This window comes from Furipterus horrens, unplaced genomic scaffold, assembly GCF_987537825.1.
Source record: "Furipterus horrens unplaced genomic scaffold, mFurHor1.1.pri manual_scaffold_6, whole genome shotgun sequence".
Classification (NCBI taxonomy): domain Eukaryota; kingdom Metazoa; phylum Chordata; class Mammalia; order Chiroptera; family Furipteridae; genus Furipterus; species Furipterus horrens.
Genome location: NW_028327176.1, coordinates 57,881,244 through 57,900,072, shown reverse-complemented (window position 1 = coordinate 57,900,072; position 18,829 = coordinate 57,881,244). Strand labels below are relative to the sequence as shown.

At 37.1% G+C, this 18,829-nt stretch overlaps 1 protein-coding gene across 1 annotated transcript in view; it reads left to right on the top strand.

Moving 5' to 3' along the window:
• LRRTM4 (leucine rich repeat transmembrane neuronal 4) overlaps positions 1-18,829 on the top strand; it is an 805,389-nt gene that overhangs the window by 502,855 nt on the left and 283,705 nt on the right. The window lies entirely within an intron of this gene.

Here is an 18,829-nt window from a genome sequence, read left to right as displayed (position 1 = left end):
TATATTGTTACAATAGTTCCAATTTTTTCCCCTTTGCTCCCCTCCGCCCAGCACCCCCCTTCCCCAACAATCCCCTCCCCAAGTCCATGCCCATGGATCGTACATACAAGCTCTCCTGCCTCACCCTTTCATATATTCTTCTTTTTTTTTTAATAATTAATTAGTTAAATATTTTAACAATAAAAAATAACAACCCCTCCCTCTCAGACTTAAGACCCTTTACAATCTTATAAAGGACAATGGATGAAGGTCTCGAGCTCCTCTAGCTGCTTCAAGCTGGACATGGTCGTCGTCCTACCTACCCTTGGGTCAAGAAATCCCTAATAAGAGTGGGGGTGTGGAGGGGAGGGTGGCCTTCCCATAAGGGGAAGGATCGTGCAGACTCCAGGTTGGTTGGCTGTCTCTGGACAACGGCTTGCTTGGTTTAACAGGCTGGCATCCTCGTTGTATTCTGGGGGCAACAGGGTTAAAGGACATCATTCAATCCGTAACCACTAGATGACAAAAGACAGGTATTAATTTTTCAATGTCCTACATTAGGGAAAAGAAGGTCTTCTTTGGAGGAAGGTATGCCAGGTACATCTCACCTGTCCAAAACCATTTTGCCCATTATACTTAGTTTGGACTGAGGGAAATATTTTAGGTTTCCCCCCTCTCAGGCCTCTAGGCTCTTTCTGTCCAAGCCATTAGGATAGAAAAGAGAAACCAGTTTTAAAGTGAAGCCCACAGACCACCCCGTTCTTCACCAACCCAGCCACTTAGTTCGGCCAAACCATTGAGTCTCAGGAGGCAGCAATGCAGACAGGATTAAGTGAGGCTTATACGTACAGACAATCACTCAGGTAATGAGATCGTAGGCTTATGCCCTTTGAAAACAGAAAACACATGTTAATTTATGTAACATAACCCACAAATAAGTCTCTAAATCTGTAGGACTGCCTTATTGGAAAGACATCCTGTTGCAAGGCATTTGACATTCTTTTTGCCTGTAAATTAAAAATCTTTGATAATGCCACAGACATAGTTTAACTTTCAAATGAAAACAAATTTTAAATGAAAAGAAACTTTAAAGACGGTTAGGTGCAGTACTTTATAATCTACCACTGGGCATTGTGATCTTCCTTGAATCGTGATTTTTCTCCCTAAGATTACCCTCCTTGTCATTAAAGGGACTGCATTAAGTTCATTTTTAATTTATCCTGTTCATTTGCATAAACACAACAAGAGCAGCAAATGATCACTTATGATCTTTAGTTCTGCTTTGCTGGAACTTACGCAAGGAACATTTAGGGTGACCTTCAGTCTGCCCTTCAGGGCACAGAAGCTGAGCCACATACCTGGCATTCAGCCTTGCCTGTAAACACCTATCTTTCCCAGGTCCTTCTGGTTTTCCATTGTGCCTTAAGATCCCTTCTAGCCATCTTTCAGGAAAACAACCTTCATTCCTTCCCTGGAAAGATTGCTATGGACCGCTCATCCATCCAAGGTACGAGGGTTTTTATCTCGTGGACTTTTATTACCTTAGAAAGTCAGTCCCAGTTGCTCAGGGCTTTTTGGTAACAGCCAAAGCCCAAGCATGTCTCCTTTAGGCATGACATTCCATTCAAAGTCTTAGTTGAAAAAAAACAAAAAACCTCTATTAACAACTGGTCTTATTAGTTTTATGCAAAGAAACTTAGGTCATTACTTTCTTCTTTAGAATGCCAAATTCTGGAGGGATCAGATAGGGAGAAAATATATACAGTGTGAAGGAAAATCCTTGTCCTTCTAATATTCACTGAACTTGCATTTCTATTCTTTATATTTTTATTTTTCCCCCATTAAAAATTTTTCTGTTTGTTTTTCCATTACAGTTGTCTTTTTTCCCCCTCTTGCTTCCCTGCACCCTGCCCCCCCTTCTTCCACATTCAGTCTCCACCCAGTTGTCCATGTCCATGGGTCATTTATACATGTTCTTTGACTAGACCCTTCCCCTTCTTACCACTTCTCTCCCTCCCATCACCCCCTTTGTTACTGTTAGTGTATTCCTTGTTTACATACCTCTGGTTCAATTTTGCTCATTTGTTTGTGTTGTTCATTAGTTTCCTGTAACACGTGATAGCATAAGGTAATTTTCTTTTGTTGCCTGGCTTATTTCGCTAAGCATAATTCTCTCTAGTTCCAATCATGTTGTTGCAAATAGTAGAAGTTCCTTCTTTCTTTCAGTACTTATTCATTGTCATTTTCCCCCTTTGTACTCGTGTTCCTCTCTGTCTCTCTCTGTTTCTTCATCTTCTTAAAGCAGACCCTTTAGCATCTCTTGCAATGCTGGTTTGGTGGAGATGTATTCTTTTAGCCTTCTTTTGTCTTGGAAACTCCTTATTTCACCTTCCATTTTGAATGAGAGCCTTGCTGGGTAGAGTATTCTTGGTTGTAGGCCTTTGTTTTTCATTACTTGGAATATATTTTGCCATTCCCTTCTGACTTGTGGTGTTTTTGATGATAGCCTTATTGGAGCTCCCTTGTATGTTATTAGTTGTTTCTCTCTTGCTGCTTTTGGGATTCTCTCTTTGTCTTTGAATGTTGCCATTTTAATTATGATGTGTCTTGAAGTGGGCCTGTTGGGGTTCATCTTCATTGGGACCCTCTGTGCTTCCTGGACTTGCATGATTCTTTCTCTCTTCATGTTAGGGAAGTTTCTGTCATTAGTTTTTCAAAGAGGTTTTCTATCCCTTGGTCTTCTTCTTCTCCTTCTGGAATTCCTATGATACGGATATTATTATGTTTCATGTTGTCCTGCAGCTGTCTTAGAGCCTCTTCGGTCTTGTTCAGTCTTTTTCGTTTCGTTGCACTGTCTGTGATTTTTTGTCTACATTGTCCTCCAGCTCGCTGATCCGATCTTCTGCTTCCTGTAGCCTGTTTTTAATTCCTTCTACTGTGTTCTTCAATTCAGAGATTGTATTCTTCATTGCCTCCTGGCTCTTATTGATAGCTTCCATGTTCTTTTTGATGCTGGTATAATTCTCAGTAAGTTCCTTATAGTTCTTCTGGAGTTCACTGTAGTTTTTCTGGAGTTCTTTGTAGTTTCCGCTGAGCTCATTGAGCTTCTCCATAATCCATGCTTTCAATTCCATATCTGATAGTTTGCTCCCCTCTATTTCATTTAGCACTCTTTCTGGGGACTCTGCCTTTCCTTTTGATGGGGGGTTATTTCTCTGTCTCCCCATTTTTGTGACTCCTATTGTTTGTTGGTGCTTCTTAGAATGATCTGCACTTCCTGGATCTGCCCCTGGTGGCGTCAGATCCTTTGCCAGTCTGGGCCCAGGGAGCCTGTTGGAGACTTCCAGGGATCTACTGCCTTTGTCTGACTCCTTTAGTTGTTAATCTATTCAATCTGTGATTAGCCATCAGGCTTAAGGACCGTGGGTGTGGCAGCTTAATTCCTATAGGCAGGGCTTTTGCTTCCCCTCAGGCTGATGCCACTTGGCCAGGAATGGTCTGCCTGCAGTGTGGGGATGAGTCAGCACTGCGACCCACCCGGCCGTTTCCCCAGCTCTCCCCTCAAAGCCACCACACCAAACTCTCCCCAAGCATTTCCTGTCCTCTCTGTCTTCCCTCTGCTTGTGCCCAGGGTAAGTGGGGGCAGAATATTTTCATATGTGATCCGCTTAAGAGCTCTTTTTCTCCAGCTGTTTCTCTCCGGCTAGCAAGAAACCATGTGGCTTTTCGCTTTTCTCAGCTGGATACTATTTTACTTTCCACTCTGTTGCTGTAGGCTGGGAAGGTCAGCTGGGGGTTTAGACCCTGCCCTTCTCAGGGGGAATTCCCGGCTGCTGAGCTGTTTCTCAGTCCCTTCAGCTGCTACCCCTGTGATGCCAGCCAGCCCCTTCCGTGTCTCCGCACTCCCTACCGGTCACGTTGTGATGTAGCGGCCTTTTCTGTCTCTCCGTGGTTATAAGATTTCTCTCCAGCTGGTGTTCGGTTGGTTATTCCAGATGATTTCTCCAAAATTACGTTGTAAATCCAGACTAGTTCTGGGAGGAAGTCAGTGTAGCTTCCACTTACTCCTCCGCCATCTTGTTTCTCTGAAGATGTTGTCTATGACATTGATGTAACCTGGCAGCCAAGAGAATAGACTTGAATGCATATTCATGAACAATGAGGACTTTACTGTACCAGTAGATGGGGGTGATGGTTGATGCCATTGAGTGAGCATGTGTACTCTGTGGCCTTCCCATTCAAAATGACTGAGTGAGTAGAGCAACAAGTCTGCATCAAATTTTGCATTAAGCTTGAATATTCCTTTGTGGAAACTATTTGGATGATTCAGAAGGCTGCAGCTATGGGTTACTGGTGATCAGCAGCTTCATGACAACATGCCTGCTCATGCATCATATTTTGTGCAGAGTTTTTGGTGAAACATCATATCACCTATGTGACTCAGCCCCCCTACAGCCCATATTTGGTGTCTTACAACTTCTGGCTTTCCCCAAAACTAAAATCACCTTTGGAAGGGAAGAGATTTCAGACTGTCTATGAGTTCAGAAAAATATGATAGTGCAGCGGATGGCAATTGGGAGAACTGTGTGAGGTCCCAGGGTGCCTACTTTGAAGGGGACTGAGAAGTCATTGCCCTGCGTGCGATGTTTCTTGTTTTTGGATCTTCTTCAATAAATGCCTATTTTTCATGTTACATGGCTGGATACCTTCTACACAGACCTTGTATTTTTAGTAATTGAGGAACATTTTTTTTTTTAAATAACAACTTTGTCATAGCAAAAAACTGGAATCATTCAGATGTTCTTAAATCAGTGAATTATTAAACTACAGTACATTCATAGAATGGAATACTACTCTGAAATGAAAGGAGAATGGATTATTGATACATATAGATACCTAGATGTCCAGATAGTTAGGATGATAGAAAAAGTAAATTCAAAAATAGTTACTTATTGTATAATTCCATTTTCATAATATACTAGCGATAATAAAATTATAGAAATAATGAACAAATTAGTCATTGAGATTATGAAGAAGTTGAGAGTGTGACAGAACTAGTTGTGGCTTTAAAAGTGAAGCAAGAAGGCCCTTTGTGATGATGGGAATGGTCTGTATCTTGACCCTGTGAATATCAATAACTTGGTTCTAATATTGCACCATAGTTTCGCAAGATGCTCTCATTGGTGGAAACTGGGTAAAGGGTTCCTGGGTTTTGTTTGTATTATTTCTCTAAACTGCATGTAAATATAAAATTATCTCAAAATAAAAAGTTTACTACAAAAAGAAGTAAAGAAAAAGCTTAGTTTGTAACCTTTGGAGGACAACAGGGGACCAATTCATTTTCTTGGAAAATAATAAGTAGTACAGAGGAAAGATCTTGCGTTTATCTTGCTTCTTATATAGTAACTATAATGCTCAATACCTGAATAGGTGAGTGAAAACTTCTCTTTATAGAATTATTTCAATTAGAAATAAAAATCAGAGTTAGAATATTACCATTCTGCAGTCTTAAAAAATTAATGATTCCAAGCATTCAATAAAGTAAGCAGACATAATATGCCTCCTGAATTAAAAAAGAAAAAAATCATCAGCAGCTTTGACCAAGTGATAAAACAGTCCAATCAAGCCTCTGCAATTAGCTGCCTTTTCCCAGGAATGATAGGGGACAAAGGAATGTTAATGTATACCATGGTTATGAAATCAGCAAAACTCAGATTGAGATGCCAAAGAGTTTTTTTTTCCATAAATAGTAAGAGAACAACAAAAGATGGAGTGGAATCTGTAGATTGCATAGTGAATTAAAAGAGATTTTTAAAATGAACAAGATTAAACTGTAGTGTCTAAGGGAGTACACTTTGATATTAAAATTAGAAAAGCACATGATTCCTAAGACTATCAAGGGAGCACTTTAGTTTTCCACCAAAGTAAGAAAAATAAATTAAAGCTGTGATGACCTGAGCATTTGCAATGTTAGTCTTTACTTACTATTTAAGTAATCCATCTCATGCTTTATAGGTTGTTTTTTTGAGGAAGGGTGATTAATTCACTTAATAAGGCGTTATTACATTTTGAGAGACAAACAAGAAGCCAGCTTTATAGTATAAAACTAAAGAGCTCTGTTAATATTAGAAATTAACTGAATGGCAAATGAAAATGATAAGTTCTTACTCTAATGCTAATTTTTGCATCGCCTAGATTATTATCCTCACCCCTCCTCACCTGCTCAAATGTGGGACAGTATAATCTATCCACATATCCACAAGAAGAGCTCTGTGTAGATATATGGTGGAAGAATTCTATAACCCTTCTATGTGTTTGAAATACCAGGCCAGGCAAAAGTAGGTTTACACTTGTGAGTACATGAGACAGTGTTTAATTATTATTAGGAAATTATTATTTCCTAATTATCATATTATTTTCCATACAGAAACTGTAAACCTACTTCTGCCCCTCCCTGTATTTGTTCCTTCAATTAAACTGATATTCAGTACACAGGGAAATGGTGATTTAATTTGTCATCATTATTTACAGTTTCATGGCCAATAATACAATATTAATATATTAAGAATAAAAACTAATTATTCATTTATTGCTTACATAATTATGAGCTAATTATATACTAATGCAAAATGTCTTTTATTGCTTAGACTTCAATAAAGTTATTTTAAATAATTTTAACTTGGCATTTATTGTGCAATAAATGTCTTCATAAATATAAATTCAATGCTTTCTTGAGAGAGCCCATTTAAAAGTAATAAATGCATGTGATAGTGATCTTGTTTGAAAAATATGAGTTATAAATACTGAATAGATAGCAACCTATGTTGGTTCCTTGGAATTATTTTAATGTAAAGGCATTTTCTCCAAAACATTGTTTTTGTTGCAGCTTTTCAGTTACTTTTCAATTTAAAAACACCAGGAAACCATAGATTGTGATTATCTCAAAATCTCTTTCTTCTTTTACATCTTCATGCTGTTCTATTGGGAGTTAACATATTATTAAGTATAAAATGTGTTATAGGTAGTTCACTCTTAGTAAAATTAGTGGAAACATGTTCTATTGCCTAATAGGCAATTAGGCCCCAGCAAGGAAAAAAAACTTGTGTAGTATAAATTCCCAGAAAATCAATATGACAAAACTTGATGGTAAAGTGAATAATTCCAAATATATTATTAATGACACAAAATTACTATAAACAAATACTATACATAACAAAGAAATTAAAAATAATTAAACAGGTATGACTTAAGAAAGATTTGATGCAACTCTAGCACATATAAGGAATAACACTTGAGCTTATGAACATAAAAAATACATTAATAATTAATTTTCTCCCAAACTGAACAGCTCTTAGAAAAAAAGATGAAATAAAATAAAGTCAAACAGATCTTAATGGTTCAGGCTTTATTTTATTTATTCATTCATTTACTTTTATATCAAACTCCTACTTTGTGCGAATCTCTGCTGTAGCATGTGGCAACATGAACATAACTGAGTTGTGTGTCTTGAACCTTACAATTTACTGCAAGGATAAACAAATGAACAGTGAAGTGAATATGTAATTTTCCCAGTAAGTACTAAGTGCTTGAAGAAACCTGAATAAAATTAATTTTTTAAAAATGGGACAAGGTTGGGAGGGCGCAAATTTATGTGGGATAATTAGGTCAATCTCTCTGATGTGAAAACGGGCAAAGATTTGATGACATGAAGGAGAGAAAAGCTTCAGAAAGAGAAAATGGTAGTTAAAGCTCTGTGGCACTTGAGGGATAGTGAGAAAGTAAAGGGCAGCTAGAATACTGGCTGATGAGTCTAAGAAGGGACAAATTATGTCAAGCAGGGTAGGACATGTTATGGAAGTTGGATTTAGTTCATTAAGATGTGAAAATGTCAAAAATTTTGAAAGAGAAGATACAATTTCCAATCTCAACATGACTTATGTTTAAAAAGTTTCACCCTTGCTGCAAAGTTGGGGAGAAAGTACAGGATGAAAGTAGAGAGTCTCTTGAGGAGCCAGATGTAATGATCCAGGTCCAAGGTGATGGTGGTTTGCACCAGGGCAGTTGCTGTCAAGGCAGTAAAAAGAGATCAGAATCTTGATCTTTAGAAAGTATTTTGATTCGCTGAGATATGAGCTGTGGGGTATAGAAGAAAAAGGAACTGATAACCATGCTAAGGTTTGTCACCTGAGCCAGTGGAAGTCTAGAGAGGCTGTTCTGTTATGCACAAGTAGACAGATACTATCTCTATGTTTATTTTATATACTATTTACACAACAAACAAATATAATGTATATGGAGAGAGTTGGAAATCTGGAGACATTCATTTGGCGTGGTCATCAGCCATGTATGATATTTAAAAATCATGAGACTGCATGTGATCACTAACACATGTATGCATTTAAAAAAGTCTGAGAACTAAATCTTGGAGATCTGCAATATATTCTGCTCCCTGAGTAATCCATGATTTATAATAATTAATAATGTTCCCAGTACTTTTTGCTTGAACATCGTCTAGTTTTAATTATATGGGAAAACTAGAGGATAACTGATTAGTGGCCCTAGAATAAATGTGATTTACTTGAAAAAGAAGTTAAATCCCTAAGTTAGTTATTAAAGCAGAATAAATTGTGTGTAGCTTGAATAATTAAAGATATAAAACCTTAGGACAGCTATAAGGAAATATTTATTTGATCTTAAAGTAGTAAAAACATTTGAAAGTCTATTCCTAATGGAAGAAATGGTAAATTAATGGCATAGTAGGTTTAGCTACATAAAAATTGGAAAAAGCCATGTCAGTAAATACTATAAAATTAAAAGTAAATGGTAAATTTTGAAATATATATTTTGCAATATAACTAACAGGAAAAGAGTAATATGCATTGAAATTCTACATAATATGTTACAAACTTCATGTACATCTAGAGAAAAACACACCAATAAAAAATATGGGTAAATAATATTAATAGTTGACCCCAAAAATGTAAAACCACAGTCCAATAAACCTCTCAAAACATTTATATTAATAGTTATTAACAAAATGAAATTTAAGAGAGATGCCAATTAAGAAAGTGGCAACATTAGAACCTGAATAGGAGCTGAGCTTTGATAGGAAGAGAATGTAATTTTCTTTAGAACATTGATAAGAAGAATGTATGTTGGTACAAGTTTTGATAGATAATTTGGCATTACCAATCAAAATTTTAAAGATTGCCAATGATCTTTGGCCTACAAAACATTTGGGGGGACTTTACTCCAAAGAAATAATAGTTCTTTAAAAACAATGGAATTAGACTTATCTAATTTTATATTCATAACATCACATTTTTCATTATAAAGGATTTATGCATATAGATGGTAGTTATTGTTTGTTTCCTTTTAATTACAAAAAGAATGACTTGAGAGTGGTTTCTAATATCTTCTTTTAATATTATCTCATAAAGTATATTAGCCAAGCAAAATTTTTGAAGATTTAGTGATGTGGATCATTTCTTTTCATTTTATCTTCCCTTGGGCTTCTCCAGAAGTCTTTTATGGACTAGGGAAAGGTTAAAAAGTTGATCTCAACTCAACATTTTTCCTGGAAATCCTCTGATTGTTTTTAAGTGGTTTCTGACACTTGATTCCCATTCATGCTTTTGACTTCTGATGTTCTATTTCTATATCATTAAATATTTGCCACCTTTTTAAATCTATGTACCTTCATTTCTCAGTGAGTCATATGTTACCTTTTGATATCTCTTCCTTCTTCAAGTTCTGCTTTGGGCATTAAAAATATTCCTTCTAGCCTTCTTGAATTCTTGTGACTGGGCTACTAGTAAAATTAGCACAAGGCATCATAACAGGAGAATATCCCATATTTTATTATGTGTACATGGAAAAATTAAAAGAATAATGCTATGTGAGGGAAGGGAAACAGGCCATATAGATTTACTTTACATAATGAACAACACAAATAAGTTAGCAAAATTGAACCAGAGGCACGTAAACAAGGATCAGACTAACAGTTACTGTGGTGAGGGGAGAGAAGTGGGGATAAGTAGGGGAAGGGTCTAGTCAAGGAACTAGTATAAATGACCCATGGACATGGACAATGGAGTGGGGGTTGGCTTTGGGAGAAGGGATGGGCTGGGTGTGGGGGGTAAGCAATGGTGGGAAAAAATGGGACAACTGTAATGGAAAAACAATAAATAAATCAAAACAAGGAAGAAAAGAAAGAAAAGAAAGAAAGAAAGAAAGAAAGAAAGAAAGAAAGAAAGAAAGAAAGAAAGAAAGAAAGAAAGAAAGAAAGAAAGAAAGAAATTTGTGGAGATTTGACAAAACAAGGAGCCTACGTTTTGGGGTATGTAATTAACAAGAAACTTAAGTAAAATAGAGGCTGAGGGAAGTAAATTAGCAAAATTAACAAGGATTTGTTTACATAGGCTGCTTAGCTCTGAATTCTCTATCTCTGGTGATAAGACTGCCTTTACCTTAGGGTGATTGCTTGTTAGCCGTTTATAGCAGGGAGGGCACCTTCTGCATGGAGATTTATTTCCTGCATTTAGAGAGATAGGAAGTTAGTAAGTTTCACCTACTCCTGCTGCTTCTGAAGGGATTTTAATTTGAAACAATCAATATGCCATGGTGGGATATTTGGGGGTGGCCTCCCATGGGCCTCAACATATATTTGCCTTTTTTCCCCTAGATGAATACTTAATTCTTTGAATTAACAGTCTTTTGATCTATGCAGAGCTTAATAGAGGTAGCACTAAAAATAATTGCTTTTTTATTTGAAGTAAAAGCTTATGAAAGCTGATATAGGTATGAAATGAAAGATCATGAGTTTATTGTGTATATATATATATGTATATATATGTATTTTTTTTTACAGGCTAGTGAGTTTACATATATTTTTTAATTTGGAGAGTTATTAAAAAGAAAAAAGGTACAGGAAGCAGTTAAAAAAATAATACCCCATTAATTCTGTTGATAATTTTTATTTTACTTTGAGGACCATCACTACTTCTCAAATAGAAGTTTAGTGAACATATCTTTTGGTATTGCAAATAGAATGCATTAAAATCCACAAGGTATGAATCAGGCAAACATGCTAAAATTAATTCAATGTACATTTTAATTTAAGTGTCTTGATATTTGTAATATTTCCCTTACATATTATTATAAAAGACAAACAGTCAATAAAAGGTTAAGTTCTAGATGAAATGTTTCTTTAGACAATTCATTTCTAACTAATCAGATGGAAACTTCTTAGTGATTCAAAATGTACATTATGTACTCAGAGCTGGTATTCCACTGGTAGGATTGGTATAGTCATGCCACTTGTTAAAATATTAAACCACTTCTATGCTGGTTGGTAAATAGCTTTTACCATGAGCTTCTTGAGTGGCTACCCACCTATCCTGCCCCTGCCACCTGTCTGTTGAGATTAGGAGCACTTCATTGCTCCTAATACCTTTTAATCACTGGTGCATGCATATACTGCAAATTAATTTTGGCATGCTGTGATTATTCAGTCTATTACATAAGCTATTTTTAAAAGGATTTATTTCCATTTGATAGTTAATTTATCTTCTCCAATTTTATAACCTTAAAAACTCTTCAGATTAAAGCATCTATTTCCCCATTGAAAACTGAATCTTGCTTTTACATAGCACTTTCTTTAAAATTAAGAGATGTTGGAATAATGACCTCACACTGTCTGTGTCAGAAATGGAACTTTATATCTACTGGTGTAAATAGTCCTTAACTCATGCAGGGGGAAAGGTAAGGAAGGATTGCATGGGGGATGAGATATGGGCACTACAGGGATTGTTATAATTTTGATAGATCCTAGTATCATGGCAGATATCAGAAGACTGTGGGGTAAATGGGGCAACTCAAAAATTTCCAGAATTATAATTAAAAAGATATTTTTCCTTTGCTTATATGTTATTGTTATACTATAAATTTTTATTTAAATAATATTTTACTATATATTCACAGTTGCATCTAATATCTTTTTGCATTACATTTTTAGCTCTTGAAATTTTCTTTTGAATACTTTATATTTCTACAGATCAATATTATACTGTGAATTTTTCAAAAACTATAATGGTAGTTCAGATAAAATTTTTAAAACAATACTCAGCTTAATGTATGTGTAGTGTGTATAACAGATAAATAAAAATATAAATAAATCATTGTTCACTTAAAATTTTATATTTATTTATTTATACTCACCTGAGGACATGCTCATTGGTTTTAGAGAGAGGGGAAGGGAGGGATTGAGAGAGGGAGAGAAATATTAATGGAGAAGGAAACATCAATTAGCTGTCTCTCAGTTCACACCCTGACTGGGGACCTGTCCCTGACCAGGAATCGATCCCACCACAGTTTGGTTTGCTGGACAATGCTCCAACCAACTGATCTACACCAGCTAGGGCTTCATTCAGAATTTCAATTTTTATGTGACAATAAACTACTTTTCAGGTTTTATAGAAAGAGTTACATATGTTGGTATAATAATTTGAATGGAGTCAAACTTTTTTTAAAAATTAGGCTAGTTATGTAGTATTACTTTGATTTAACTTGTGTGTAATTTAAAGTGTTAAAACTTACTTTACATTTTTATAATCAATTAAATATTTTGCAAATGCATATGCTGGACAGCAATACTTCCATAACCATTAATTTGGTTTAAAAACTAAGCATCTGGCATACAGGTAGTTGTTTATCACTCCACCTTTCATGTCACACTATGAAATCAGGAATCTTAAGGTTTCAGTGAGGATTCAGTTGAATGATGCAGGTAAAGTGCTTCAGACTTCCACTAGAACACAAATGTTAGCTATTATTTTGATCAATCAAAAGATCACCCCTCTTGTGCTAGTTACTTAAGAACATTCCATGGAGTATGCTCTAGTGTTATTTAATCCCTTGTAAAATTACCTACCCAAGGCAAAGAAAATAAAATTTTGTTTTATGTAATATTTATAAAGCATGACAATTTTAGAGCTGTGCATTTGTTGTTCCCCCATTGTACAAGATATATTTTGACTTACATAGGAAAGATGTGTAGTCATAACTTGTTTATTTAGCAAGATGATTTATTGATATTTATGAGAAGTGGTACTTGACTTCAGTCTTGTAATGCTAGGTAGGGTCTCCTGCCAAGTACATGCTGAAATCGTTGTTGATGAAATGGCATCTAAAATAAGAAATAAAGGAAAAATCATGTACCATGTATATACCATGGATAGTGTGGTAGATGGGGTTAAGTCTTTACAAATTATGTTACTCCCTAAATCAAAATTCTTCAATGGCTCCATATTTATTTGATCTATTTTTTATCACAATCTACTCAACCCATATTTATTCTATTTTTTTATTGCAATTCCCTCATCCCTGGCCCTTTACCTTTAGTCACTCACTAAGCTATTGTGCAGTGGAGAAGAGTAAACAGGTCCCAGTCTTTTTGGCACATGTTACTATTCAAAGTGTGAAAGATATAATTTGTTGAAATAGTGATGTGATTTACCTGCATTCTGATTGTTGAGGGGGAAAAGAATGTATTCAGGACATAAAAAAGGAGGAAGAGAAGGAGGAAGAGGAGGAGCAGAGGGTGGGGAAGAGTCTAAAAGAAGGGAAAGGAGATGGAGAGGGGAAAGAGGGACAGAGAAGAGGAGAGGGTGAGGGAAGGTAAAGAGAGAAGGACAATGGAGGGAGAGGATGAAGATAAGAACCAATCTTGGCCGTTTCTAAGAACTGCATTGCAGGAAAAGAATAAAGAGAATGCTCACCTATTAGAGAGTAGGCCCATATTTCTCTTGCACCTAAACATACACAAGACCTTTTCCAAAATGTTTTGTTTATTAGGTAGGATTAGAAGGGCCTAGTGATATTATAATAGGGAAGATTCAACACTGTGATAAACAGCAAAAGAAGGGAAATTAATCTTGTACTTATAAATTAAATTAATTAAAATTATTAAGTCAAAGAATTATTATTATTTGATAGAACTCATAATATTTTCCCAAGAACATAGTTATGATCTGTTAAAGGGTCATGGGTTTAGACAAGAAAATAAGACATTACAAATCTCTTTGTTAGTTGAAATTTTTAACTTTTCAAATGTGATATAAATTTCCAATAACTATGGAGGGACTGATTTCCTTATTATAATTTAAAACATGAAGCCAATTATTTTGCTACTACCAAAAAAAAAATCACCATTTTTTTCAGATTTCTGTAACAATGTCTTTACTTTGTTTGCACTTTCCACTAACATTTTGTCTGCTAGTCTTCCACCATTCACCAACAGACTTCTCGCTGCTTATCTAATCTTTGCCCACTCACGACCTAGTACCAAAGCCAGTACTAACTACATCTTTCAAATTTTCTATTAGAACCCTACTTCTAATAAAACTGTCTGCTCAGTTATCTGCTGTTGCATAATGAGTGCCATTAATGTAATAATCTATAACTGTAACCAAATTTGCCTCTCTTCAAATTGATTTGCATATATTAAACACAAGACATTGGCTTTATCTGCAACTGGTTTAATTTTTATTACTCAGCCTATGAATATATGTTAATTCTTTAAAGCAATTACTGTGTGCCAGGCATTGTGCTAAAGACTTAAATTCATTTTCTTGCACGATTTCTTCAGTGAGATTCACTGGTGTGGTAACTGAGGCTCAAAAAAGGTTTTTATACTTCTCAAGAGCCCACAGAAAATTATAAATTTGTGATGCAAACATTATTATTCTGACTTGAGACTATACTCTTAAACACTACACAGTATTGCCTAATATCAGAGAAGGAAAACTCTGACTCCAAAAACCTCCGCTGCCTTGCGGCATACCTCTTCAGGGGAAAGGCTAAGGGAGTAAACCCCGACAGAAAATCCGGAGCCGGAGTCCCTAAGGCGGTTTGACGTTGTAGTCAACACCGGCAACTCCTGCGGCGCACCTGAAGCCAAGCTGTATTGACTCCGTCTTTCCCTTGGACCCTTCAGCTGCGAAGAGAGGGGGGGTCTGCTGCATGGGCAACAGCAGACCCTCCATATCACCCCGCCCAGGCTCTGTAGCTTCAGCTTCACTGGAGAGGACACTCCAGCGTCATCACAAGATGTCGATTCAACACGGGAGGAGACAGATACCGTGTCACTCCCGAGTCGGACTGCACAGCCATTCTCGGCGGTGCAGATAGACTCTTAAGAAGCTACACCATCGTCTCTCGAGACGGACGGCTGCCGACGATTGCCTAATATGTTGCATACCTAATTGAGGCGGAGTTTCCCCCAACATCCTAGGCTTGGTTGGAAACTACTCTGTCCAGCAGAGGTTTCATGACCATGGTGGAACAAATCCATCCAAGACACTGTATTTTGTCTGGGGAAAAAGGGAGGTGACTGTTTCCTCTAGTGGAGAAAGCGTAAGACCTCGGTTCCTCATACTTTTTATTGAGAAGGGTATGCATGGGAGATACAAGGTCAAAATTTATGAATCATCGATAACTTTTAGGCACTTGGATTACAGTTGACAACAACAGATTGCAAGAACTGGTAGAGAGGACACAGTGACCAGTCTGTGTCAGGGTCTATCAAACATATTGACACCACAGTGGCATTAGGTGCGAGAGTTTATACATTCCTTGCTAGAGATTGTTTATACTTAACTAAGAGATAAGAAAAGCAGAGCAAGTTCTAAAGCATAATAAGTACTCTTTAAATCCAATTGCCATGGAAACCCTGTGAGTAGCTTTTGGTTATGTCTACTGCATCGCAATGTTTTATTGAGACTTAAAGATAAGCTGAGGGGTGGCAACTCAGGCTCACGGCCTGGGCTACAATTCCCTAAACCACAAGGAGCGATTCCCCACACCTAATATTAAGGCCTTTAAGGGCTTAATAATCACAAAGTATATTAATAATGAGGGTCAATATATCATGTCTTCTTTATTTGTAAAATGAGGGCAAGGTTAGTGTTCAGTAGTATATTCTTGAAAAAATCCAGTTTTGTAAAATTCAGTATCTTCCATTTGTTAAAGGAAGCCATATTCTGACTCTATCACAAGTCTAAAACTTGTATTTCCATATTTCGTTCAAGAAGTTTTTCATATAGCACTATGAAAAGAATAGCAGATTGAGGCCTTCCGAAATGTGAGATTTGAGATTAGAGTTGCAAATTTACTACATCTTTGTAACAAGGTTTTCCTCCTTTCTCCTGTAGAAACAGGATGGAATGCTAAGTGAAAAACATAAAAATTAAAAACATTTAAGGGAATTATGCTTTACCACATTCAAACATACGCAAATTAAAGCCCTGCTACTCCTTTGGAGTCCTTAATCTGCATTCGTGAAAGGGCAATGATTCTTTATTTTTTCCTCCTTATAAAATTTTTATTAATGCCTGAAATGGAATAGTAAAAACACAATAAACCGTTAAAATCAGCATGATTGTGGGTACAAAGATGGTATGAATGGGGACTGAAGAGGCCTTGAGAGCAGAAATCCAGGCCTGAGGTGAGCCTTCAATCTCAACTCGGACCTAAAGGCCACAGTTCAGCTGATCCTCGCTCTGTAGTACAGTGGTCTGGACAGTGCCTCCCACAGGCTCACTCCATGCCCTTGCAGCCAGGCTGTGTGCTGGCACTCAGGCCACATCCCTTCTCAAGAAAAACTAAACTCCCAGAGTTCTTGTGGGCTTGTGGCCTTAGTGACTTGTAGGCTTGAGACCCCTAGTACCCCCTTCTGTACTACACAACTCCTGAAGTGGAGGAATTTCCTAACAAAACAAGATGGAAAGAAACAAAACAAAAACAAACCGCAGAAAACAATGTGGAATTAATTGCTGCATTGTCCTGTTGATTCCCAAATCTTCTAGGAAGGAGTACCCTGCACAGTGTACAGACATGCCATGTGCACTTGACTTCAAATAGAATCTGCGATGATTTCTGTTTAAAAAAATCTCAGAACCTGGTCAAAATCATAACCTTCTCTTACAAATGGATTATACCCACCAAAAAAACAAAATTTGGCCAGCATCATTTTGACTTATGCTAACTTTTTCAGGAGCATATGCTCCTATCAGCTCCAAAACTACCTGTACTTTTTATCCCGGAATCATCATGTTTTTGAGTAGCCATCCATTAGCAGTTTTATCAAGCAGGACATACTTGCATACACCCTCAAAATGAGGGTGAAGTCATCTTTTAAAAAAATCCCTAATTAACCACTTCCAAACAAGTCATACCACTGAAGTGCGTATTGCTTCCTGCAGAAAATGTGGCTTTGGAAATGTTTTATAGAAACATTTTCTCTTTTGTCAATTGAATGACATTTCACTATCAACATAATTTCAGTTGTATTCTATTTCCATTCTATTTTCAATCTGGTATGGTTATTGACATTTGGGTATTACAACTTGTCTGCTCTGGCCTTTATCAGGATCTCAACAGTCTAAACCAGGTGCCCTGCATAGGAGGAAGCTACCATCTACAGGAACTGGCCTTCTGCAGCTCTAGATTCTTGTCTGAAACTCTGTGACTCTTTGCAAGTCACTTAGGGAAGAAGGCAGCTCTTTGCAGGCTCCAGCCTCTGTGTGTGGTGACATGGAGCTGGCCATGGGCTGAGAGGAGGCCTCTTTTTGCTCTATCTGTGCTCAATAAGGACTCAACTCAGCAATTTTTCCCCAACCTTGCTCCAGGAACAAAATGATGTTACCAGATCCTGCTGCTTTTAACATCAAAATCAACTTATTTTGTGATCTAAAAACCAAGACTTTGGCATTTACTTACTTTTGTGGCATTCTGAAACCCCAAAACCATGCAGCAAAGCCTACAACTGCCCTGAGTAACTCTGACTGTCATAGACCTGCCTGCCTATTTGATTCATCCCCCTATGAAGGACACAGTGTCAGTTGAAATGTTGGAACAGTAATTGCTTAATTTTCAGTTGTTCATACTGTCTTCTGGTCACAGGTACTCAGAAGGGTCAGGAAGAAGCAGGAAGAAGCAGCAAGTGAAACCCCATGCCCGAGTGAGACTTTTATCTGAGTGAGCCCCAGCACCCCATAAAGCAGAGGGAACAATTAGCCAGGAAACTTGAGAGTGTAACTCATTGGGTTTTGTTTGTGTTTTTTTTTCTAGTCATTACTCTTTATCACTGAAAACTTTGGGTCCAGCATAGAATAGCCAAGGACAATTTGTGCCTTCCCAAGTTGGCAAAATTCTTTTGCCAGCATTAGCCAGCTCATTGGAAACACATTGCAAGCAGACCATGCAATCCAAGAATGGATTTCACACCAATTGTCAGGAGTTATTTGTGATGGTGGTTACTGATTATCTCAGAATTCCCCATTTGAACACCATGCAAAGAAACCCTGGCTTGACACACATACCTTTCAAGTATAAAAGCACCTACTCAAACCCCTATAAAAGGGAAAAGAGATGATGACCCCCCTCATGTTTGCACATGTCACCCATAGGTCCCCAAGGTTGACCAAACTGATCAATTTCCTCAAAATCCTCAGAGTCAGTATGAGATGGTAGAATGAGCCTGCAGCAGGCAGTCTGGCCAGCTCTATTCTAAATCTGACCTTGTCTCCGCTCCATGAGTGATCTTGGGCAAAGTGCGCCCTCCTCTGGTTCTCAGTTTTCTTTTCATTTCTCCAAGGTGGGAGCAACAATATCTGCCAACCTGAGCTTCCAAGGTCTTTTAGAGGAAGACAGGATATGATGCATGTGAAAACGTGTTGAATAAAGACCAACAGGAACAGAATACCCAGCCACAGGTAGCTGCTCAAAACTTTATGTCCTTAAAGCCACTGATATCATCTGATATGGTTATCACAGAGCCCAGGACTCAACT